General features: G+C 38.1%; 1 long non-coding RNA gene and 1 pseudogene across 1 annotated transcript; both read left to right on the plus strand.

Annotated features, from left to right (window-relative positions):
* Positions 1-301: 301 nt before the first annotated feature.
* Positions 302-15,551, plus strand: LOC145586131 (uncharacterized). Its single transcript, XR_014100803.1, has 2 exons — positions 302-565; positions 14,176-15,551. It is a non-coding gene; the product is annotated as an uncharacterized LOC145586131 (long non-coding RNA).
* On the plus strand, positions 894-12,601 carry LOC145586130 (UPF0481 protein At3g47200-like; annotated as a pseudogene).
* Positions 15,552-21,971: the final 6,420 nt, after the last annotated feature.

A 21,971-nucleotide genomic window follows, 5' to 3' on the forward strand; every position in this document is an offset into this window, starting at 1 on the left:
ATGCAAACTTTACCATCAGAATAAGCTATGCTTGAAAATCTTTCAATAAATGAAATTTCTATAAACCACTATAGTAACCAGGCCCCCTTATGTACTTCAATCTCCCCAATTGGAGACTTGGAGCACACTTTTTGGACTTTATATGGTCTCCAATTTCTTTGATTCACATTATAATTTGATGTGAGATGTGACATTCCTCTATTCCATTATTTTTGTTGACCCATATCCTTGCTCATTTATATTCTCAAATTCACAACCATCACTCATAACTTATCCCTTCATTCATATCACAAGAGTCACAACTCACAAGATGACAAGAGTCACTTTCAAATTTAATTAGCTCTTGCTCTGATTTCCTTTAAATTAGTTCACTTTACACTAAATAATGTTTGTTGAATTTTGAATTTTGCAAAACTTATCAGATTTCTTCATTTCCTAAAGGTTAGCTGGCTCAATTCAATCGATGCAAATGGAGCATTTGTTTTCCATTGATTGAAGAAAACATTTGGAGAAAAGACATATCTTTCTTCCTTATGTATCTTAATGTCAGAAAACAGAAATTGAGGTAAAAAGTATTCTTCTTGTTTTATTTTTTATTTTTTAATTTATATTTTGGGGTAGGTAAATTTGTGCTATATGCTTAAAAGTATATGAATTTTAGATCAAGAGAATAGTTTAGATTCTTTTTAAGATTAATCTTCTTTATAATGACTCTTTTATGGGGGTAATTGGTGTCATGTGCTTGACACTAGATTTTTAATTATTTTCTTAAATTTACAATTCAAAATCGGTTTATAGAGTTGTAAAATTACAAAAAAGTCATTACACAAGAAGCATAATACTTGTTCGATTATGATGATCTAATGATCTAGATTGGTTTTATGCTCTCATTTTAGAGTCTGTTCTCGTTATAACATCAACATTCAACAAAACCAAGTTCTATAATGACAAATCAAACCAAAGATGTGGAATCTTCAATACAACACAAGCTTAGTTCTTTACCTAATCATTGCTCTAATCATTCCATTTATAAAGTGCCCGAACATATTCGCAAGGTAAACGAACAATGTTACCAGCCTTCGATTGTTTCAATAGGTCCTATCTACTATAAAAATCCATCCTTGACATTTTCACAAGAGTTAAAATTGAGCCATCTCCAATGCTTCCTTGAATATAGCACCCATGTGAATGGCAACCAATCTTGTTATAGCGTAGCCAAGCTTATAGACAATATAAAAGAACGAGAGGAGGAAGCTCGTTCCTACTACGAAGAAAAAATAAGTCTATCTAGTAATGAGTTCATTGAGATGATGTTGTTAGATGCTGCATTCATCATCTACTATTTTATGTGCTACGATGGTAATCCGGTACAACTCCGAAGAGATCCAATGGTAAATAAAATAGCATGGATGATGAGAGTTGAACAAGATTTATTTATCGAGGATAATCAACTACCATTTTTTGTTCTTAATGATCTGTACAATGCAACGGTTTGGTGCAACATACCGCGATACATCTTTCAAGGATGTTATTTGTAAATTTATAAGTAACACTTATATTCCTGGAAGAGAGGCTGCACGTACAATAATAGGCCAAGGCCAAGAGTGAAAGGAATGGTGTCCTTCGAACAAGTGTACTATTCCGTTAGCGGGTTCAGAATTATTAGAAAGCTAATATATTCAGTAAGGTCAAGTGATCGGAATGCCTGGGTGGAGGCCGCTTCCGATCAGTAATATTAATGGATAATTAATGTTACAGCTTAATCTTGACTGAACCCTTCGGGTCACACCCAAGCATTCAACAAACCGAAACGACGAATTAATTCGGAAGGAGTTAATGAGTCGACCGAGTAATATTTATTTAGACGTCGGAAATTCGAGCTTAGAGCGTCGAAACCGAGCGTCGGAAGTCGAGTCGAAAAATAGTGAAAGACGAGACGAGAAATAGTAATAAATCAACAAAAGACCAAAATACCCCTAGCATCGGAATGCCCTAGCAAACCGAGTGCTAAGGGCGTATGGCCTAGCATGGTGGCTAGCATGCGCACCAAGCCGAGCCTAGGCTGGCTGGTGCGTGCTAGCGCACTCATGCTAGCATCGCAAGGCTAGGCGCTGCCTAGTGCGTGCTAGCATGCTAGGCACAGCCTTGTGCGCGCAATGGCTAGCAAGCCATGCCGCAACAAGCTGCTGGAGCTAGCACGCTAGGCGCGCCAGCTCGCCACAGCTAGCAGCAGCATGGCTAGGCCATTGCTTGCTGCCTAGCAGCGCTGGCCAAGGCACAAGGCCAGCAGCAGCAGCCCGCACAAGCATGCTGGGCGTGCTGGCCAGCAGCAGCAGCAGCCCGCATGCAAGTGCTGGGCTTGCTATGCGTGGCTGCCACGGACAGCAGCACATGGCAGCCCACCTTGGCTGCCTTGGTGCCCAAGGGTGGGTGCCATGTGGCTTGTGGTCCTTGAGTGTGTGGGGAGTGAGGTGGCCGGTTATGGGAGAGGGAGTGGGGAGCAAGTTTGGTCCCCCCCTTCTCCAAATGGTCCTCACCTAACCACTCACATGAGCTTGCCACTTGTTGATTTGTTACTAGCTTGATTATTGATTTTATTTTAGCTTTAAAATAAAATGGAAAAATCATACTATCCCACATTGATGGGAGAGTAAATGATACTCCCATCATTTCCTATAAATACCCAAGTATGGGCATTGGGAAGGATGCTTGAGTAAGAGTTGAAAAAGGCATCACAATTAGTGAAAACCTTTGAACTCAATATTATTACTCGGGTTTTGTTGGTCGGGTCTTGCTAACTCCAAGACATTGGACCTAGTCGGTTTTGTTGGTGCGGGTGGACTTCGTTGGAGGTCTCCGTGCGAGCGGGACTTGAAGCTTTCAAGTAAGAGCTCATTTGGAGCGAAGCACGCGTCAAGGGTAATTAGCTTATCTTAATCTTGTGATTAATTTAATTATGTTTATGGTTTTATTTATTGCGAGTGCGGTCTTGGTTTTGGGTTTGTTTTCCGCGGTGAGTCGGACTCACCAAACCCCAACAGCGGTATCGGAGCCTCGCTCGTCTATTTTAAAATCATAATATTTTTTCAAGGTGCCTTTATGGCTTATTTTTCTGGTTTTAAGTTGCTAATTAGATTAGTAACTCGTTTTTCAATTTTTTACCTCGTATTAGAGCTGTCTTCAGCTCCCGAACCCAGATTTCGACCCAAAAATAGTGAATTTTGGGTGGAAAAGGTGTTCTGGAAATGCATTTTTCGAGGGATTTTTCGTTTTGACGAAAAATTTTAAGTCTTTCTAACCTTGAAAATTGATTGCATATTTATGGTGGTTATGTAAATGGTTCTTTCCTTATTTTATATGCAATTTTTAGACCACTTTAAGCATGATTACTTGGTAGTAATTGGTGCTTGAAAGTTTGGTTTTATTTTTCACATAATTGCAAATTAATTGCATTGAGTGTGAAATAGTTGTTCTTTGATGCTTCCAAGTACTAAAGATTCAATCTTTACTTATGATAAGTGATTGAAACTTTGAGTTACTAAATTCCATGAATTTTGGTTAAACTTTGTTGATTTAATCATTTTTTAGTTGATTGGAATCATAAAGTTTAAAACTTGTGATAGAAATTGGTTTATCTTCATATTGGAAGATATAATTTTTCATGGAGTCACAAGTATTAAAGTTGGAGTCTTTATTGAACTTATGTTCATTTTTTCCAACTCCCTTTTATTTTGTCAAAATCTCAAGATTAATTTAAAGTGATTAAATTAATAGTGAGAAATGCCCTAATTTATTTTGTTACACCAAGTTAAACCAATTTTATTAAAGAATGATTCTTGGTAATAAATTTGGTTAATTGCTTTGGATGAATTATTTAAGTTGGACTTGTTATTTTTCATTTTTCCTCAAAATTGATTCTAAAATTAATTTAGAATTGATTTATAAAGTCACACACAAAATTCGATAATTTTCAAAGCATTAGCACGCAACACGAGGCCTAAGAGTCCCGAGCCAGCTCTCGGCCAGCTGGGCTGCTCACGCAACCCATATGTGGCTGCCGAGGCTGCTGGGTGCTTCGTTCTTAGGTGCGTAGTGCTGCACGTCTGTGTGTGCGAGGAAGGGCGTGGGCTGCTGCTCGCTGCCAGCCACATAGCGCACCAGCCAGCAGCAAGCAGCAGCATGGCGCAGCAGCAGCATAGTGCTGTGCGCGCTGTGCGTGCTGCTACGCTTGGCTTGGCTGGGCGTGGCGTGTGCGAGCACAAGCAGCCCATGGGCATGCTTGGTGTTGCGGGGGTGCGAATGGGTATGTTACGAGCTTGTTGTACGGTACGTACGATCCCATAATTGGCACAATAACCCCGGGTTATTAAGGCGATGCTATTTTAAAGTTAATTTTAGCGTTGCTTAATATGTAAATAAGGGTAATTTTGGGTTCCAAGTCTTAGTGCTAGGCACTTAGACATTATGGAATTCGTAATTTTGCTTAGATTGTCGTCTTAATTATTTTTATTTAATTAAAATTTTGGAGGCTAGGCCTCGGGTTTTTGAGCGACATTTGCAAAATTAATTTTGACAAATATTTGGGTTCACCGACTTAATTAATTGGATTAGTTAAGATTGGATGCGGAATTTAGTGGGAGCGTCTCTTAGTTATTACCATAACCGGTTAAAACAACTTTGACTAGTTTAATTAGGCGTGTTAATTGAATTAACCACCTAGATTAATTACTAGTTCTCGGGCGGTTTTATGCATTGTTACTTGTTTGATCGTTGTAAAATGCATGGGCCATTCACAGATAGTGAATGGATGAATGGAATGTAAAATTCTCTCACAGGTTTTATGAAATGGCAACTAGTGGGGCCCGATTAGGATAGAAAATACGGACTGTGATCCGTGATGTATTTTTGTAAATCTAAATACGGTCTGCGAACCGTTGAGTATTTTTGTACCTTAATATTTAGATTAGTCCTAATCGTAGTAACTAGCAATTATATTATTTGGTCAAGTCTTGAAGACGGGGTTCTTAGAAGACGAAGCCATGAAGTTGCAAAAGAAGACCTTTTGAAGACTTAAAGATCTCAAGGGGTCATGCTAGTTGCCAAATGCATCTCTATTTATGTTTTCGATATATATTTATGTTTATATATTTGAATTATATGTTAGATGCATGGTTAGGATTTCGAATGTTGAGATGATTAATTAAGTTCACTTAAATCAACCAACATAGAAACCCTAGGTCCCTTAAAATTGAGTAAAACTTGCCATTCCAAAACACACTTACCAACCGAACGAGGGTAGTGGTGGGCTACGCCAAAGCGAGGCATCACTACTTCTCCAAGGAACGTAAGGCATACTAGGTATGCAAGTGGTTTTGGTTATACTCAACGATATGAGTGATGGAGTCCTAACATGTCGTGGCAAAGTGAATAAATTGTTTAGAGAGCATGGGATGCGACGATTTATTCAACCAAGAGTGGCTTGGAGCCATTAGCAAAGTGTTGCTTACCTTAGGAGATTGAGTGTTAAGATAAGCCAAAGCATGCTTAACCACTCTTTGTTTCTTTGGATCTTGGAATCGACTTATTCTCACCAATATTGGGGACAATCTTTAATGTGTGAATAAGACGCTTTAAATAAGTTTGATTAAAATGCATGATTTCAATCTTATTTAAGTATAAATGAATGGTTTTTCATTTTAAATTCTTTCAATTGTAGAATCATGTCTTCAACTAATAACAACGACCTTATGCTCCCGGAATTGCCCAAAGAGTTGCCAATTTCTCTGAACTTGGTAAACTTTAAAGAATGGGAAGAGGAACTCCGAAAGACCCTCCGAAATTGCTACCTAGAGCACATTCTGGACACTCAAATCCCGAGTTTCTACTCAAAGGGGATTATGAGTGATGAGGCACATGAGGAATGGAGTGAGGATTGCAAAAGAGTTTCCAGACTCATGGCAAACTCCATCCCGGTACAATGGAAGGGGAAGTTCTCCAACTATTTTCCGGACATGATGCTCAAAGCTCTAGAAGACGTAGTTAATTTGAGAGTCACCAAGAGTACCAGAGGCAACTATGATGGACTTGTGGAAGATGTGACTAGGTCACTCTCGAACATGAGGATCAAGCCACCGCAAGATGGATGTCTCATCAAAGAGAGACAAGAAGTATGGGCTATGGTCTATAATGCAAGACTTAGACCCGGGATGCCACTTCAAGCTCATGTGCTCAACATGACAAGGCTATTCACCCATCTGGAGCTAATTGGCAAACCAGTGGAAGATGAGCAAGCAGCTCTCATGCTACTAAGCTCACTCCACTCGGGGTATGTTGCATTAAAGATGCGACTTACGGCCAAGCGGAACAAACTTTACTTAATGGAAGTTGTTCAAGAGCTCCAGAAAACCTATTCTTGCAAGAAGGCTAAGGTTGCTCTGAGACCAAAGAAGAAGGAGTTCAAGAACAAAGCTAAGATGCGCTGCTTCTATTGTAGTAGACCCGGACACTACAAAAGAGAATGTAGCATATATCTAGCAGATGAGGCGAAAGGAAAAGTAACCTCGATCTCAGGTATCATCTTTACACTTGAACATAAGCAATTTATGAGGTATTAGATACCGGAAAATTGGCTCACTATATGCTCCTATTTCAGGAACAAAGTGAGCGGTGCTTTTCAAGTGGATATGAGTACAAGTGGAAGAAAAGATAATCTTTCAAAGAAAGCTTGTAATCTCATATTTTGTCTAGATTTAAAACTTGTTTAGTTTTATCTACCATATTTTGATCTTGTGGCGTTGGACGTCATTGTAAACTTGATCACAAGACATATCATCTTGTTTATAATTTATGGAATGACACGTTTGTGTATTTAGACAAATTGTTTATAATGATACCAAAAGAGCTAAGACCATGGAGTCAAATCAGACTTACTTGTGGCATTGTCGTCTTCGCCACATTAACATCAAACGCATCAAGAAACTTCTACAAGAAGGTGTTCTTGACTCTTTCGATTTAGAATCGTTTGAGAATTGCGAAGGATGTCTATTAGGCAAGATGATTAAACAGCCATTCTCCAAGTTGGGAGAAAGGGCAAGTGACTTATTGGGTCTTATACATACCGATGTATGTGGACCAATGAGCTCAACCACAAGAAATAGACATCGATATTTCAACACTTTCACAGACGACTATAGTAGATATGGCTATGTCTACCTCATGTCGCACAAATCTGAATCATTTGAAAAGTTCAAAGAATTTCAGAGTGAAGTTGAAAATCAGCTTGGCAAGAAAATCAAAGCCCTTCGATCGGATCGAGGTGGTGAATACTTGAGCCAAGAATTCGATGACCATCTGAAAGAAAAGTGTATACTTTCAGAATTGACACCTCCAGGAACTCCACAATGGAACGGAGTATCCGAAAGGAGAAATCGGACCTTGTTAGACATGGTACGATCAACAATGGGTCTTAGTGATCTTCCTATCTCTTTCTGGGGACACGCACTTCTAACTGCGGCACTAACACTGAACCGTGCTCCATCAAAAGCTGTAGAAAAGACTCCATACGAATTATGGACGAAGAAACCTCCTAGGTTATCTTTCCTAAAGATATGGGGATGCGAAGCATATGTCAAGAAATTGATCTCTGACAAACTTCATCCCAAATCTGACAAGGTTTACTTTGTGGGCTACCCAAAAGAAAACAAAGGGTATTACTTCTACAACAAATCGGAGAACAAAATGTTTGTTGCTCGCGATGGTGTCTTTTTGGAGAAGGAGCACCTTTCCAAAATGACAAGTGGGAGGAAAATCGAACTCGACGAAGTTCGTGAGGATGAGCAACAAAATCATAATGACAGTCAAAGTGCTCAAACAGCATCTGTTGACGCAGGTCAAAATGATCAAAATGTGCAAAGTCGAACCGACAATGCAAATGCTCAATCCATTACCCTACGTAGGTCTCTGAGGCCGAGATCTCAACCTGATAGATATCTTGGTTTAGTATTAACCGAGAATCAGGACATCCTGATTATGGATGGAGAAGAACCGGCAACCTACAAGCAAGCGATGGCAAGCACCGACTCTGCTAAATGGCAAGAGGCCATGAGATCTGAAATGGATTCCATGTTTGAAAATCAAGTCTGGGACTTGGTTGACTTACCCGAAGGTTATACACCGATCGGATGTAAGTGGATTTTCAAGTTGAAAACCGACAAAGATGGAAATGTATTCATTTACAAAGCTAGATTGGTGGCAAAAGGTTACAGACAAGTTCATGGTATTGATTACGATGAAACCTTTTCACCAGTTGCAATGCTTAAATCCGTTCGGATCCTCCTAGCGATTGCTGCATATTACGACTATGAAATATGGCAGATGGACGTCAAAACCGCCTTCCTTAATGGTTATTTGGAAGAAACTGTGTATATGACACAGCCTGAAGGTTTTGTCGACCAAAACAATGCTGGGAAAGTTTGTAAGCTTAAGAAGTCCATTTATGGATTAAAGCAAGCAAGCAGAAGTTGGAATCTGCGTTTCGATGAAGCCATCAGTAAGTTTGGTTTTATCAAGAATCCAGATGAATCTTGTGTTTACAAGAAGGTCAGTGGGAGTGACATCGCCTTCCTAGTCTTATATGTCGATGACATATTGCTCATTGGAAACAGCATTCCGTTGTTAGAGTCTGTAAAGGCCTGGCTTGGAAAGTGCTTTTCGATGAAAGACTTGGGAGAGGCTCAGTACATACTAGGCATCAAGATCTATAGGGATAGATCGAAAAGGATGATTGGATTGAGTCAAAGTACTTATATTGATAAGGTACTTGCTCGATTTGGCATGGAGGAGGCCAAAAGAGGTCACCTGCCAATGTCACATGGCATAACCCTAAGCAAGAAGCAGTGTCCACAGACACCTGATGAGCGGGTAAGAATGAATCAGATTCCATATGCTTCGCTTATTGGATCTATCATGTATGCCATGATATGTACTAGGCCAGATGTGTCGTATGCCTTGAGTGCTACGAGCCGTTACCAATCAGACCCAGGAGAGGCGCATTGGACTGCGGCCAAAAATATCCTAAAGTACCTGAAAAGGAACAAGGATAAATTCCTGGTGTATGGTGGTGCAAAGGATTTGGTTGTGGAAGGTTATACCGACGCAAGCTTCCAGACAGACAGAGACGATTTCAAATCGCAATCTGGATATGTGTTCTGTCTAAATGGAGGGGCGTTTAGTTGGAAGAGCGCAAAGCAGAGTACAACTGCAGATTCTACAACTGAAGCCGAATACTTGGCAGCTGCTGAAGCAGCTAAGGAGGCTGTTTGGATTCGTAAGTTCGTTGGCGAACTTGATGTTGTACCCTCTATAAAGGGTCCAATAGCCCTCTATTGTGACAACAATGGAGCTATTGCTCAGGCCAGAGAGCCTAGAGAACATCAGAAGGTCAAACATGTCAAGCGGCGATTTCACATGATTCGAGAATGGAAATCAGAGGGTGAAATCAGAATTTGCAAAGTTGGAACGGATGACAATGTAGCCGATCCACTTACTAAACCTTTGCCTCAAGTGAAGCACAACAAGCACGTTGAGGCAATGGGAATCAAGCATGTAGGAGACTGGCTTTGATTTCCTTGTTTAGTGTTTTAGTTAATTTTGAGAAGAGTTAATGTAAGACACTAAGGAAAACCATTCATGTTTTGGAGTAATATAAAATTTCATGCAACATTTTATTACTCCGTTATGCTATTTAATTGTGGTTTAGGATTAAATAATGAGTCCATTCGATTATGAGAATATTCAAAATAGGGTATCAAGACCAGTCTTGGTAAGGAAACACCTATTAAGTGAACATTGAATATTATAATCGAAAATTATCCCTAATCAAGGTCATTTAAACGATGGACGATTAATGACCAATTGAGATTAGTGTGTAGTCTGATTTATAGCACCGTTTCATGTGCTCCGAGGACATGATTGTCATAAATCATTTACACAGGTATTGGTTTAGAACCATACTGGATCGACCTATGAGAATACTTTAAGAAATTAAAAATTTTGTCATAAGTATACTTCTCATTATGGCTATCGGAACCTATTTCCTCGACCATGAGTATTGTGAGTTCTCTTGTTTGAGTACTAGTTCGCTTTGATGTTGTCAAACGTCTGCCGTAATAGGGGATTATAACGGCAACACTCGGGCGGCTAGGTCCTCTCAGTAAGAGGAGCTACATTACAAGACTGGGAATGTCCCCCTAGAAAAATAGGGAAGATGTCTTTGTTGTATACAAGGCCTCTCGTAGAGCGAGACTGTAAAATGCATGGCCGTGCTCGGATGGATTTTAGAAATCATCTGTTTATTGACAGTCGGACTCGGAATCGGGAAACACTTCTGGACGTAATAAGGATGACAAAAATAAATCTTACCTTATAGTTCATGAAGAGACATTAAGCGACATAGGAAAAGGCTGTACACAAAATGTGCACTTGTCCGGAAGGACAAGTGGGAGATTGAAAGGAATGGTGTCCTTCGAACAAGTGTACTATTCCGTTAGCGGGTTCAGAATTATTAGAAAGCTAATATATTCAGTAAGGTCAAGTGATCGGAATGCCTGGGTGGAGGCCGCTTCCGATCAGTAATATTAATGGATAATTAATGTTACAGCTTAATCTTGACTGAACCCTTCGGGTCACACCCAAGCATTCAACAAACCGAAACGACGAATTAATTCGGAAGGAGTTAATGAGTCGACCGAGTAATATTTATTTAGACGTCGGAAATTCGAGCTTAGAGCGTCGAAACCGAGCGTCGGAAGTCGAGTCGAAAAATAGTGAAAGACGAGACGAGAAATAGTAATAAATCAACAAAAGACCAAAATACCCCTAGCATCGGAATGCCCTAGCAAACCGAGTGCTAAGGGCGTATGGCCTAGCATGGTGGCTAGCATGCGCACCAAGCCGAGCCTAGGCTGGCTGGTGCGTGCTAGCGCACTCATGCTAGCATCGCAAGGCTAGGCGCTGCCTAGTGCGTGCTAGCATGCTAGGCACAGCCTTGTGCGCGCAATGGCTAGCAAGCCATGCCGCAACAAGCTGCTGGAGCTAGCACGCTAGGCGCGCCAGCTCGCCACAGCTAGCAGCAGCATGGCTAGGCCATTGCTTGCTGCCTAGCAGCGCTGGCCAAGGCACAAGGCCAGCAGCAGCAGCCCGCACAAGCATGCTGGGCGTGCTGGCCAGCAGCAGCAGCAGCCCGCATGCAAGTGCTGGGCTTGCTATGCGTGGCTGCCACGGACAGCAGCACATGGCAGCCCACCTTGGCTGCCTTGGTGCCCAAGGGTGGGTGCCATGTGGCTTGTGGTCCTTGAGTGTGTGGGGAGTGAGGTGGCCGGTTATGGGAGAGGGAGTGGGGAGCAAGTTTGGTCCCCCCCTTCTCCAAATGGTCCTCACCTAACCACTCACATGAGCTTGCCACTTGTTGATTTGTTACTAGCTTGATTATTGATTTTATTTTAGCTTTAAAATAAAATGGAAAAATCATACTATCCCACATTGATGGGAGAGTAAATGATACTCCCATCATTTCCTATAAATACCCAAGTATGGGCATTGGGAAGGATGCTTGAGTAAGAGTTGAAAAAGGCATCACAATTAGTGAAAACCTTTGAACTCAATATTATTACTCGGGTTTTGTTGGTCGGGTCTTGCTAACTCCAAGACATTGGACCTAGTCGGTTTTGTTGGTGCGGGTGGACTTCGTTGGAGGTCTCCGTGCGAGCGGGACTTGAAGCTTTCAAGTAAGAGCTCATTTGGAGCGAAGCACGCGTCAAGGGTAATTAGCTTATCTTAATCTTGTGATTAATTTAATTATGTTTATGGTTTTATTTATTGCGAGTGCGGTCTTGGTTTTGGGTTTGTTTTCCGCGGTGAGTCGGACTCACCAAACCCCAACAAAGAGAAGGTAAATGAGGCGTCGAATATTAAGCATCTTGTGGATTTTCTAAGGATATGTTGCCTACCTTACAAACTTCGAGATCAACTCTACCTTGAAGACTCTCACATAGTATTTCCCTCAAGCGTCAAAGAGATCAAGGCAGCTGGTGTTAAATTTATTGCAATTGACAGTGAGAGTATACTCGACATCGAATTTTCAGAGGGAGTCTTACGAATACCTACATTAATAATTCAAGAAAACACGGAGGCTGTACTTCGGAGTATAGTATTTTTCGAGCAATGCCACCATTACTACAACTCTTACTTCATCGACTATGTATTCTTCCTCGATGCTTTGATTGATACTGCTGAAGATGTTCGAGTACTAGTTCAACATGGAATAATCAAACATTGTCTAGGAAGTGATGAGGAGGTAGCAAATTTGGTGAACCAAATCACCAAATGCATAATGATTTATAATCCCAATTTCTACTATGCTGATATTAGTCGAGATTTGAATGCGTATACTGCTATGAGGTGGAATAAATGGAAAGCCATATTGAGGAAAGATTACTTTAATCATCCATGGTCAATCATTTCTGTGATCTATTTGGTGTTCCTACTTATTCTCACTGTGTTACAGGTTTATACTGGTTTTAGGGGATAGCTATTGTACTCGATCTACAATTCGTGTTTCATGTGCCCTCGCTTACTAATTTAGTGTAAATGAGATTCAATTTCAAATCTTGAGTATCACTTTTTTACACATTACTATTACTAATGCAAGTTATAATAATAACAATAATAATAATGTATGTTCCACAATTAAATTAATTAGTGTTTCAAATCAAGTTAACATGCCACATGACACTCCCCGGCCTCCTTTGTTGACTATTATTCCGTCTTTATCAATTTAAGGGTTTTTTTTTCCCTTATAAATCCGATTTTAAGTCAAAATTGACAAAAATAAAATATATAGAAAATGTCTCATTTTCTTTGTGTCACACAAACCGTGGTATTTTTAGTTCGCAAAACGAGACATTTTTTATCATTTTTTTTGGTAAATTTTGACCTCAAATACAGACTCATAAAACAAAAATGACCCCAAAAACTTTAAAGAGCATGTTTTTGGTATGAAAATCGGATTTTTTTTTTCTTTTAAAGTGGTATTTTAAAATAAATTTTTTATGGACGGTAATTTCAAAATGCCGGTTATTTGTGACTTGTAAAATACAATATTTCCTTCATTTGGGCTGATATCTTATCCCCCCTACATTGATGTAATCTAGTAAAATGCTAAATTTATTAATGATCATGTTCAATAAAAAAGTTCTAAATTTAGTATCCACATATTAATCCAATTTTAGATCAAATTAGTTATACGCAAAATACATACCTACCAATATATAATTGAAACTGCTACTCCGTATAAACCACTAGAGTGACTGTTGGGAGTGGATTCCAAGCAAGCTATAAATTAGGAAAAGGATAATAATAAAAGAATCAATTACACTCAATAAGGAAATGAGGAAGCATACATGGTCAAAGATATCAAAGAATAATAATCAAGGATTTTATTAGTCCAATTAAGAAGTCAATAATTAATCAAAGATCTTATGAAGACTATGGAATCAATCAAATAAAGCTAAATCGGGAAATGAATAACTTGATTGATGGAGTATTATCCCCGCAGTGGTCCCTACTGAGTACGGACAGTACGGACTCAATGCACCTTTTTGAGTAAGTCGACCGCTTTACTGAGCCTTTCTGAGAAAGGAAACTTCTCTTCAAAGCACGGATCATTTGAAGACACGTAATGAATGCTTGGGCAACAAGCACAAATCAAGTCCTATGATTGAAGGAGCGAATCAAGGAAATATCAATCACCAAGTCAACGTTTCCTAAGATATGAAGATGTCAATTAATATTGTCAACATTACCATATTAGCGAGGATCCTTCAATATATTTACCTTCATTAGACTTATAAATCATTATAAATAGGATGTTCAATGTAATAGGATTCATTCACATATTCGTACATTGTCTAATATAATTTACTACACTTTATACTAAAATCTCTGATTTATGTCGTCCTTATTGACATCAGTTCGTCCTTATTGACATCAGTTCGTCCTTACTGAGAATTGCCTCTCTTATCTTGAGCCTTGTTCTTTGATTTATAATTATTATTATAGTTCTATTGTTTTATTGCTCTTACTAATTCATTTGGAGGTTGTGTTTATTTCTTTTGGCAGATTTGATTACTAAAACCCCATAAAACCTTTAACAAATTCCTAGAAACCCTTTTCTAAGATTTGTCCCAAACAATTTGGCGCCCACCGTGGGGCTTGTAGTCAAAAATTTGCTAAAACCTTTAAACACAAAACCTAAATCCAAGCCATGTCCGGAAACCAAGGATGGATTACCATGGCCGACCTCCATGAGGAAATGAATTCTTTGAGGAAAACCCTAGACTCACAAAAAATCCAAATGGAAACATTGTTGGAAGGAAAAATCCAAACACAATCCAAACTAGCCCAACTAACCTTTGAGAACGAATCCTTGAGGAATCAAGTTCACTCAATGGCATCAACAAATATTAATTCGAGACGTGAAGACGAAGAAATTTTTAGATCTCGAGATCGTACCCCGCTTTGTGCTTTGTTTCATCAAAAAGTTGGGGAATCCCAGTCCGTTCTGAGTAGGGAAGAGTCGGTTTTGAAAAAGATAGTGGATTTTCATGTCAAGCGAGTAGAAGAAAAGATCAACAAGATCCCCGATGTTCCTCGGCCAATCAAGGAAGAAGCCGACAATAGTTATGCCGACTCACCTTTTGTCAAATCCATTGATCTAGTAGAAATTCCAAAGCGGTTTGTCATTCCAAACATGCCAACATACGATGGTACCGAAAATCCTGATGAACATGTTGCGCTCTACAAACAAAAGATGATGACTAGCTTTGTACCACAAAATATTCGAGAGGCGATCATGTGAAAAAGCTTTGGAGCCACTTTATCAGGTCCGACCCTTACTTGGTTTATTAATTTACCTAATTATTCTATTAGATCTTTTGCAGAAATGATCAACATGTTCAAAGTGGAATTTGCAACTAGTCGCCCTCTCGAGAAACAATCAAGCGACCTATACCACATTAGACAACAAAGTGATGAAACACTCCGGAATTATTTGAATCGCTTTAACAAGGAGAAAGTAAAGATCTACAAGTGTGACATCCCCACTGCAATTGAAGCATTCCGTCAAGGCCTTTTTGAAGAAGATGGGCTCTACAAGGAACTAACCAAGTACCCTTGTGCAACTTTCGAAGATGTGCTAGCTAAAGCTATGGCCTAAGTGCGATTTGAGGAGGACAAATATGAACGGATTGTTACAAACTGAGTTGGTGTGATGCCATTCGGAGAATTGCAAGCATTACTCGTTTCAAGTAACATTTACCTACTTTTTCCTTACTTTCTTTCAATGCATGTTTAGCTTGGTTATTTTTATGTACTCTAGATTCTCATCCCATCATTGGGGGCTTTAGATGTTCCTCTTTATTTTGGTTGCATTTCTGACTTCTGAACTCGGCTCGGAAGCAAATAAATTTCTTTGTCCTTTTTGAATTCTGAACTCATTTCTTCCGTCCATACTCAGTACAGAAAATTTATTTCTTTGTCCTTTTTGAATTTCGAACTCATTTCTTCCGTCCATACTCAGTTCGGAACCGAATAAAATTGATGTCTTTTTATTTCTTTGTCCTTTTTGAATTCTGAACTCATTCCTTCCGTCCATACTCAGTACGGAACAGAAGTAAATTTATTTCTTTGTCCTTTTTGAATTCTGAACTCATTTCTTCCGTCCATACTCAGTACGAAACAGAAGTAAATTTATTTCTTTGTCCTTTTTGAATTTCGAACTCAGTCCTTCCGTCCATACTCAGTTCGGAACCGAATAAAATCGATGTCTTTTTGCAATTTAAACACAATTCTCTTATCCGTACTCAGTTAGGAACCATGCCGAACCAAATCAATTTGTCTTTTCTGACTTTCGAACCTAGTTTCTACATCCGAACTCAGTTCGGCATAGAAGTGAATCAATTTATCTTTGTTTATACTTACTGTTGAAATTATTCACCTCTTGAACATTAAAATTATTACGCTTTGTTGATTTGCGACCTTTTATCGTTTTCTTTTTCAAAGTGGTTGTAAAAATAGGTGAAGACACTAATATAAATATTCACATGTCATATGCCTTTTTGAGTTCCAACATGTTAAGCAGGTTTCAAACAACAAAACCGAGTACGGACGTCTCAGCAAATCTGACCGGTCAGTACCGAAAGATACAACTGAAATACATACTGTAATACAACTGAAATACACACGGTAATACAACTGAAATACATACATATGAGATACATACAATGATACAATACATATACAAAATACAAGGGATACACATACATTATTTACAAAAAGTACATTCGCAATATCTCTACACAACATAGTATACATACATCTACAAAACTGAGAGCGACATAGCGTGAGACACGATGTTCGTAAAACACACAATGGAAACATTGGGGGCTATAAAAGTTTAAAAGTTACCACACAAGTTCTAAAAAATTTATCTACATTTGCCATTCCGTCAACTTTACAAGCTACGTGTTGAATACGACAACAATTGACAACTTTACAATTTTCCTCTCTAGATAAATATCTAGAGAGAAAAACTGGGGGCTATTGTTGGGAGTGGATTCCAAGCAAGCTATAAATTAGGAAAAGGATAATAATAAAAGAATCAATTACACTCAATAAGGAAACGAGGAAGCATACATGGTCAAAGATATCAAAGAATAATAATCAAGGATTTTATTAGTCCAATTAAGAAGTCAATAATTAATCAAAGATCTTATGAAGACTATGGAATCAATCAAATAAAGCTAAATCGGGAAATGAATAACTTGATTGATGGAGTATTATCCCCGCAGTGGTCCCTACTGAGTACGGACAATACGAACTCAATGCACCTTTTTGAGTAAGTCGACCGCTTTACTGAGCCTTTCTGAGGAAGGAAACTTCTCTTCAAAGCATGGATCATTGGAAGACACGTAATGAATGCTTGGGCAACAAGCACAAATCAAGTCCCATGATTGAAGGAGCGAATCAAGGAAATATCAATCACCAAGTCAACGTTTCCTAAGATATGAAGATGTCAATTAATATTGTCAACATTACCATAGTAGCGAGGATCCTTCAATATATTTACCTTCATTAGACTTATAAATCATTATAAATAGGATGTTCAATGTAATAGGATTCATTCACATATTCGTACATTGTCTAATATAATTTACTACACTTTATACTAAAATCTCTGATTTATGTCGTCCTTATTGACATCAGTTCGTCCTTACTGAGAATTGCCTCTCTTATCTTGAGCCTTGTTCTTTGATTTATAATTATTATTATAGTTCTATTGTTTTATTGCTCTTACTAATTCATTTGGAGGTTGTGTTTATTTCTTTTGGCAGATTTGATTACTAAAACCCCATAAAACCTTTAACAAATTCCTAGAAACCCTTTTCTAAGATTTGTCCCAAACAGTGACTAGGCCCCCTTATGTTCTTAAATAACCGTACTAGGAGACTATTTTGACCTAATCTTATTCTTTGATTCACATTAACTTGATGTGATATCCCTCCAATCTATGCTCATTAATAACTCCCGAGTCACAACCATCACTCATAACTAGAGGTGTCAAAAACCGACCCGAACTGGTGACTCCGAACTGTTCCGAAAAGGAACCGAACCGTTAACAACCCGTTATGTTATAACCGTAAACTGACCCGACCCGATTTTTTAAAACCTGAAACTGAACCGATCCAAATGTTTGAAAACTGTTAAGAAACCGTACCTGTTTTTCAAGCGAAACCGATGCAACCCGAAACCGAGAACAACCCGAACCGAGTACTGCCGAACCCGATAGTAACCCGACCTAGTGTAAACCGAAACTGTTAAAACCTGACAAAAACCTGGTTAACCCGAACCGTTTATAACCCATAACCAGTTATGACCGAACCGTTTACAACCCGTAACCGATTACGACCGAACCGTTTAACTCATATTAATTAACCGAGCATATTTATGACTGAAACCAAATTTCAACTTGTTCTAATTTTCGTTACCTATTCAACCTAACTTGTTTAACTCATAACTCGATTTTAATTTGATCTGATTTGAATTCGTGTATGAGTATAAATGTATGAGTCATAACTTGTTATACGTATTATATGACCTAATAAACCCAATTCTTTATAACCTGCTCAATCATCATATCCTAACTCACTTGATTTGTTTAACTCACTATTCAATCAACCCAGCTTGTTTTGTGACCCTTATTAATTAATTGTGACTTTGTGAGTTAGGATTTTACCCAATTCTTCATAACCTGCTCAATTATATCCTAACTCAATTGATTTGTTTAACTCACTATTCAATCAACACAACTTGACCCTTATTAATTAATTGTGACTTTGTGAGTTAGGATTTAACCCAATTCTTCATAACCTTCTCAATTATATCCTAACTCACTTGATTTGTTTAACTCACTATTCAATCAACGCAACTTGTTTTATGACCCTTATTAATTAATTGTGACTTTGTTAGTTAGGATTTAACCCAATTTGTTTTGAACCAAAACTCGTTTTTAAATCGACTGAGTTCAACCGGAACCGATTATAACCCGACCCGATTAGGACTCGATCTGTTTTGACCCAAAAACCGTTCTAAATTGGAAAACCCCATTTTCAAACTGACCAAGTTAAACCCGAACCGATTATGACCTGAACCGATTACAACCCGACCCGATTAGGACCCGATCTGTTTTGACCCAAAACCCGCTTAAAACCGAAAAAATTCATTTTCAAACTGTTGAATTCAACCCGAACCAATTATGACCCGAACCGATTACAGACCGATCTGATTAGAATCGGACCCGAATAGAAACCGTAGTTAAAAAAACCCAAACCGAACTGACCCGATTTTATTTAAAACCGAACTGAACCGACCCGTTAATTATTTAAACCCGTTATAAACCGACCTGTTACAAACCGAAATCTGATATACCGAACCGAAAACCGAACCGAAAAACCGATTGACACCTCTACTCATAACTTATCTCTTCCTCACTCACAAAAGTCACAATTCACAAGTCTACATTATCTGTTTTTGTTATTATATATTACTTTCAAATTAAACTAGCTCTTGCTTAAATTAAATCACCCTCTTTTCTCTGAACTCTCGTACATTACACAACCTATTGTTTGTTGGATTTTAAAAATTGCAACCATATGATATCAAGTTACTTAAGTTCCTAAAGGTTAATTGACTCAATTGATGCATACGGCCATACGTCCATACTGGAGCATGCATTTGGTTCTTATTAATTGAAGTAAAAACACAGTTTTGAGAGAAGTCATACCTTTTTTTGCTAGTGTATCTTAACTTCAAACAACAAAAACTAAGGTAAAAAGTCTTTCTTTTATTTATTATTTTCTTTACTTCAAAATTTCAATGTTCTTCTTTAGATATGTATTACTTTTTTTTTTTTTTTTTTTTTTTTTTTTTTTTTTTTTGAACGAAGATATGTATTACTTTGGTATCCTTTGATCTCCAATTTTCCGACTTTTATTATACTATTTTATACTTCATTAACTTGACCGATTTTAGTGATATATAGTTAAAGAATGGAGATTTTGTCAGAAAAAACCATTTATAACAACTTTTTTGTCGGAAAAACCTTATATATATATTTTTTTTTGGCAAATAGAAACCAGATTGTAAATTTTTTTTATTAACAACTACCTGGGATCTCTAATCACTCAATCAACCACTAATTTTCCATTAATTCTTCTAATTACTTATAATTCTCACTGTATTATTTAATAATTAAGTTAATTCATAAATTAAAAAAAAAAAAACAAAAACCACCTTCACCACCACCAGTCAGCCACCCTTTCCTTCTCTCCCTCCTATGGCAGCAGCCCCCCTCTCCCATCCTCGGCCGCCGCCTAGAAGGGCCTGTTCACATTTACTGAACTGAGCTGAACTGAACTGAACTGAACTGATTGGAGCTGAACTGAACTGATTGGAGCTGAACTGAACTGAATTGAGCTGAAATGAATATTTTATGAGACAGGAAAATTAAGAGCTGAACTGAACTGAACTGATTGGAGCTGAACTGAACTGATTAGAGCTGAACTGAACTGAACTGAAGTGAAATTAAGTAAATGTGAACAGGCCCGAACCCTCGCCATGACCACCTTTCTAAACCCTAACCCAAAAAATAAACCCAAAGAAACCACCAACACTGGATCTTCTTCTCTATCTTTCTCTATCTTAATCTTGATTTGTTGATTTGCTGTAGTTGTGATGGCATTATTGAGTTTTATTAGCTTTTTGGCTGATTGAATTGACGGGTTAGGGTTTAATAACAGGGTGGTTGTGGGGAGTAAAAGGGAATGGAAGGGGGTCGATTCGGAGGTGGAGGTTGGTCGGCGGAGGTGGGGGGTTTTAGGGGGCGGCTGAGGATGGGGGAGGGGCTACTACTAGGGGTGAGCAAACCGGGTAGCCGGTCAAAATTTTTGGACCCGGACTTGGAATTGGTTGGAACCGGGTCCTAAAATTCAGATTCGGAATTGGAATTGGTTCAATCGGGTCCTAAAATTTAGAAATTGGTATTGGAACCACCGGGTACTGGTTCCGGGTACCCACTTATGTATGTAATTGTTAAAAAAAAATACCAATTATTCTTATTTTAGTTAGGTTCATTTTTAGAGTTTAATACTTATATTTATATATACATTACGCTATTTGTATATGTTAGGTATTAATAATACTTTTTTAATTTACGAATTAGATACATTCAATATATTTTTATTATTTAAAATTTATTTATTCTAGCATATATTAGGTAACCGGGTACCCAACCGGTTCCGGTTCCAAAAAGTTGAGAATTGGAATTGGAATTGGTTATAACCGGGTCCTTAATTTATTACCCGGAATTGGAACCACCGAGTCCAATTTCGGTTCCAGACCCGCCGGTTCCTAACCGGTTCTGGTTCCAATTCCGGGTACCCGGAATTTTTTCTCACCCCTAGCTGCTACCACATGAGGGGGAGAAGGAGAAGGTGGCCGACTGGGTGGTGTTAAGGGTAGTTTTTTTTGTCTTTTTTTTGTTTTCATTAAATAATATATTAACATAATTATTATATAGTTAAGTGAGAATTATGGATAATTAGAAGAGTTAATAGGAAATTAGTGGTTAATTGAGTGATTAGAGATCTCAAGTTGTCCTCAATAAAAAAATTTTACAATCTGGTTTCTATTTGCCAAAAAAATTTTATAAGGCTTTTATAAATGGTTTTTTATGACAAAATTTCCTTAAAGAAAAGAATTTTTTGACAATTACCACCTGCAATTGTAGGTGGTAACAATTGTTGCTGTTTTAGGAATTACCACCTACAATTTTTATTTTTGAACGAAATTTACCACCTACATTTTTCCAAAACCCTAAATTCCCACCACTTTGACCAACCACTCAAAGATGACATCATCCTTGCTATTTCCCTCCATTTTCTTTTTTCTTCACTTCCCTCTTCTTCCATTTTCATCTAAATTAAGGCATAACTTGAAATCGAATTGCAAGAAACCCTAACTTTTGAAAATTCGAAGCATGAACAATGAATTTTAGTACCCTAATTTTTTTATTTTAGCAATTTTATTTTAGTATTTGTGCCAAATTAAAAAGGAGATGAAGAAGAAAGACTGAGTTTCGAAAAAGGAAGGAAGGAAAAGAGAAATATGATCAAGTAATAGAATCTAGAGTGAAAGGTATGGTACAATATTAAAAGAACATAAAAAATTTAGATGCACTGACAGGCTAAAGTCGCATCACCTAATCAAAAGTAATTACCTAAGTCCTCTAACTAAAGTAGATAGGGAAGTAGGGTCGAATCCACAGGGAAACTAGTCTTTCTATTTCTAACTAATTAATA

This window comes from Chenopodium album, chromosome 16, assembly GCF_948465745.1.
Source record: "Chenopodium album chromosome 16, dcCheAlbu1.1, whole genome shotgun sequence".
Lineage (NCBI taxonomy): Eukaryota > Viridiplantae > Streptophyta > Magnoliopsida > Caryophyllales > Amaranthaceae > Chenopodium > Chenopodium album.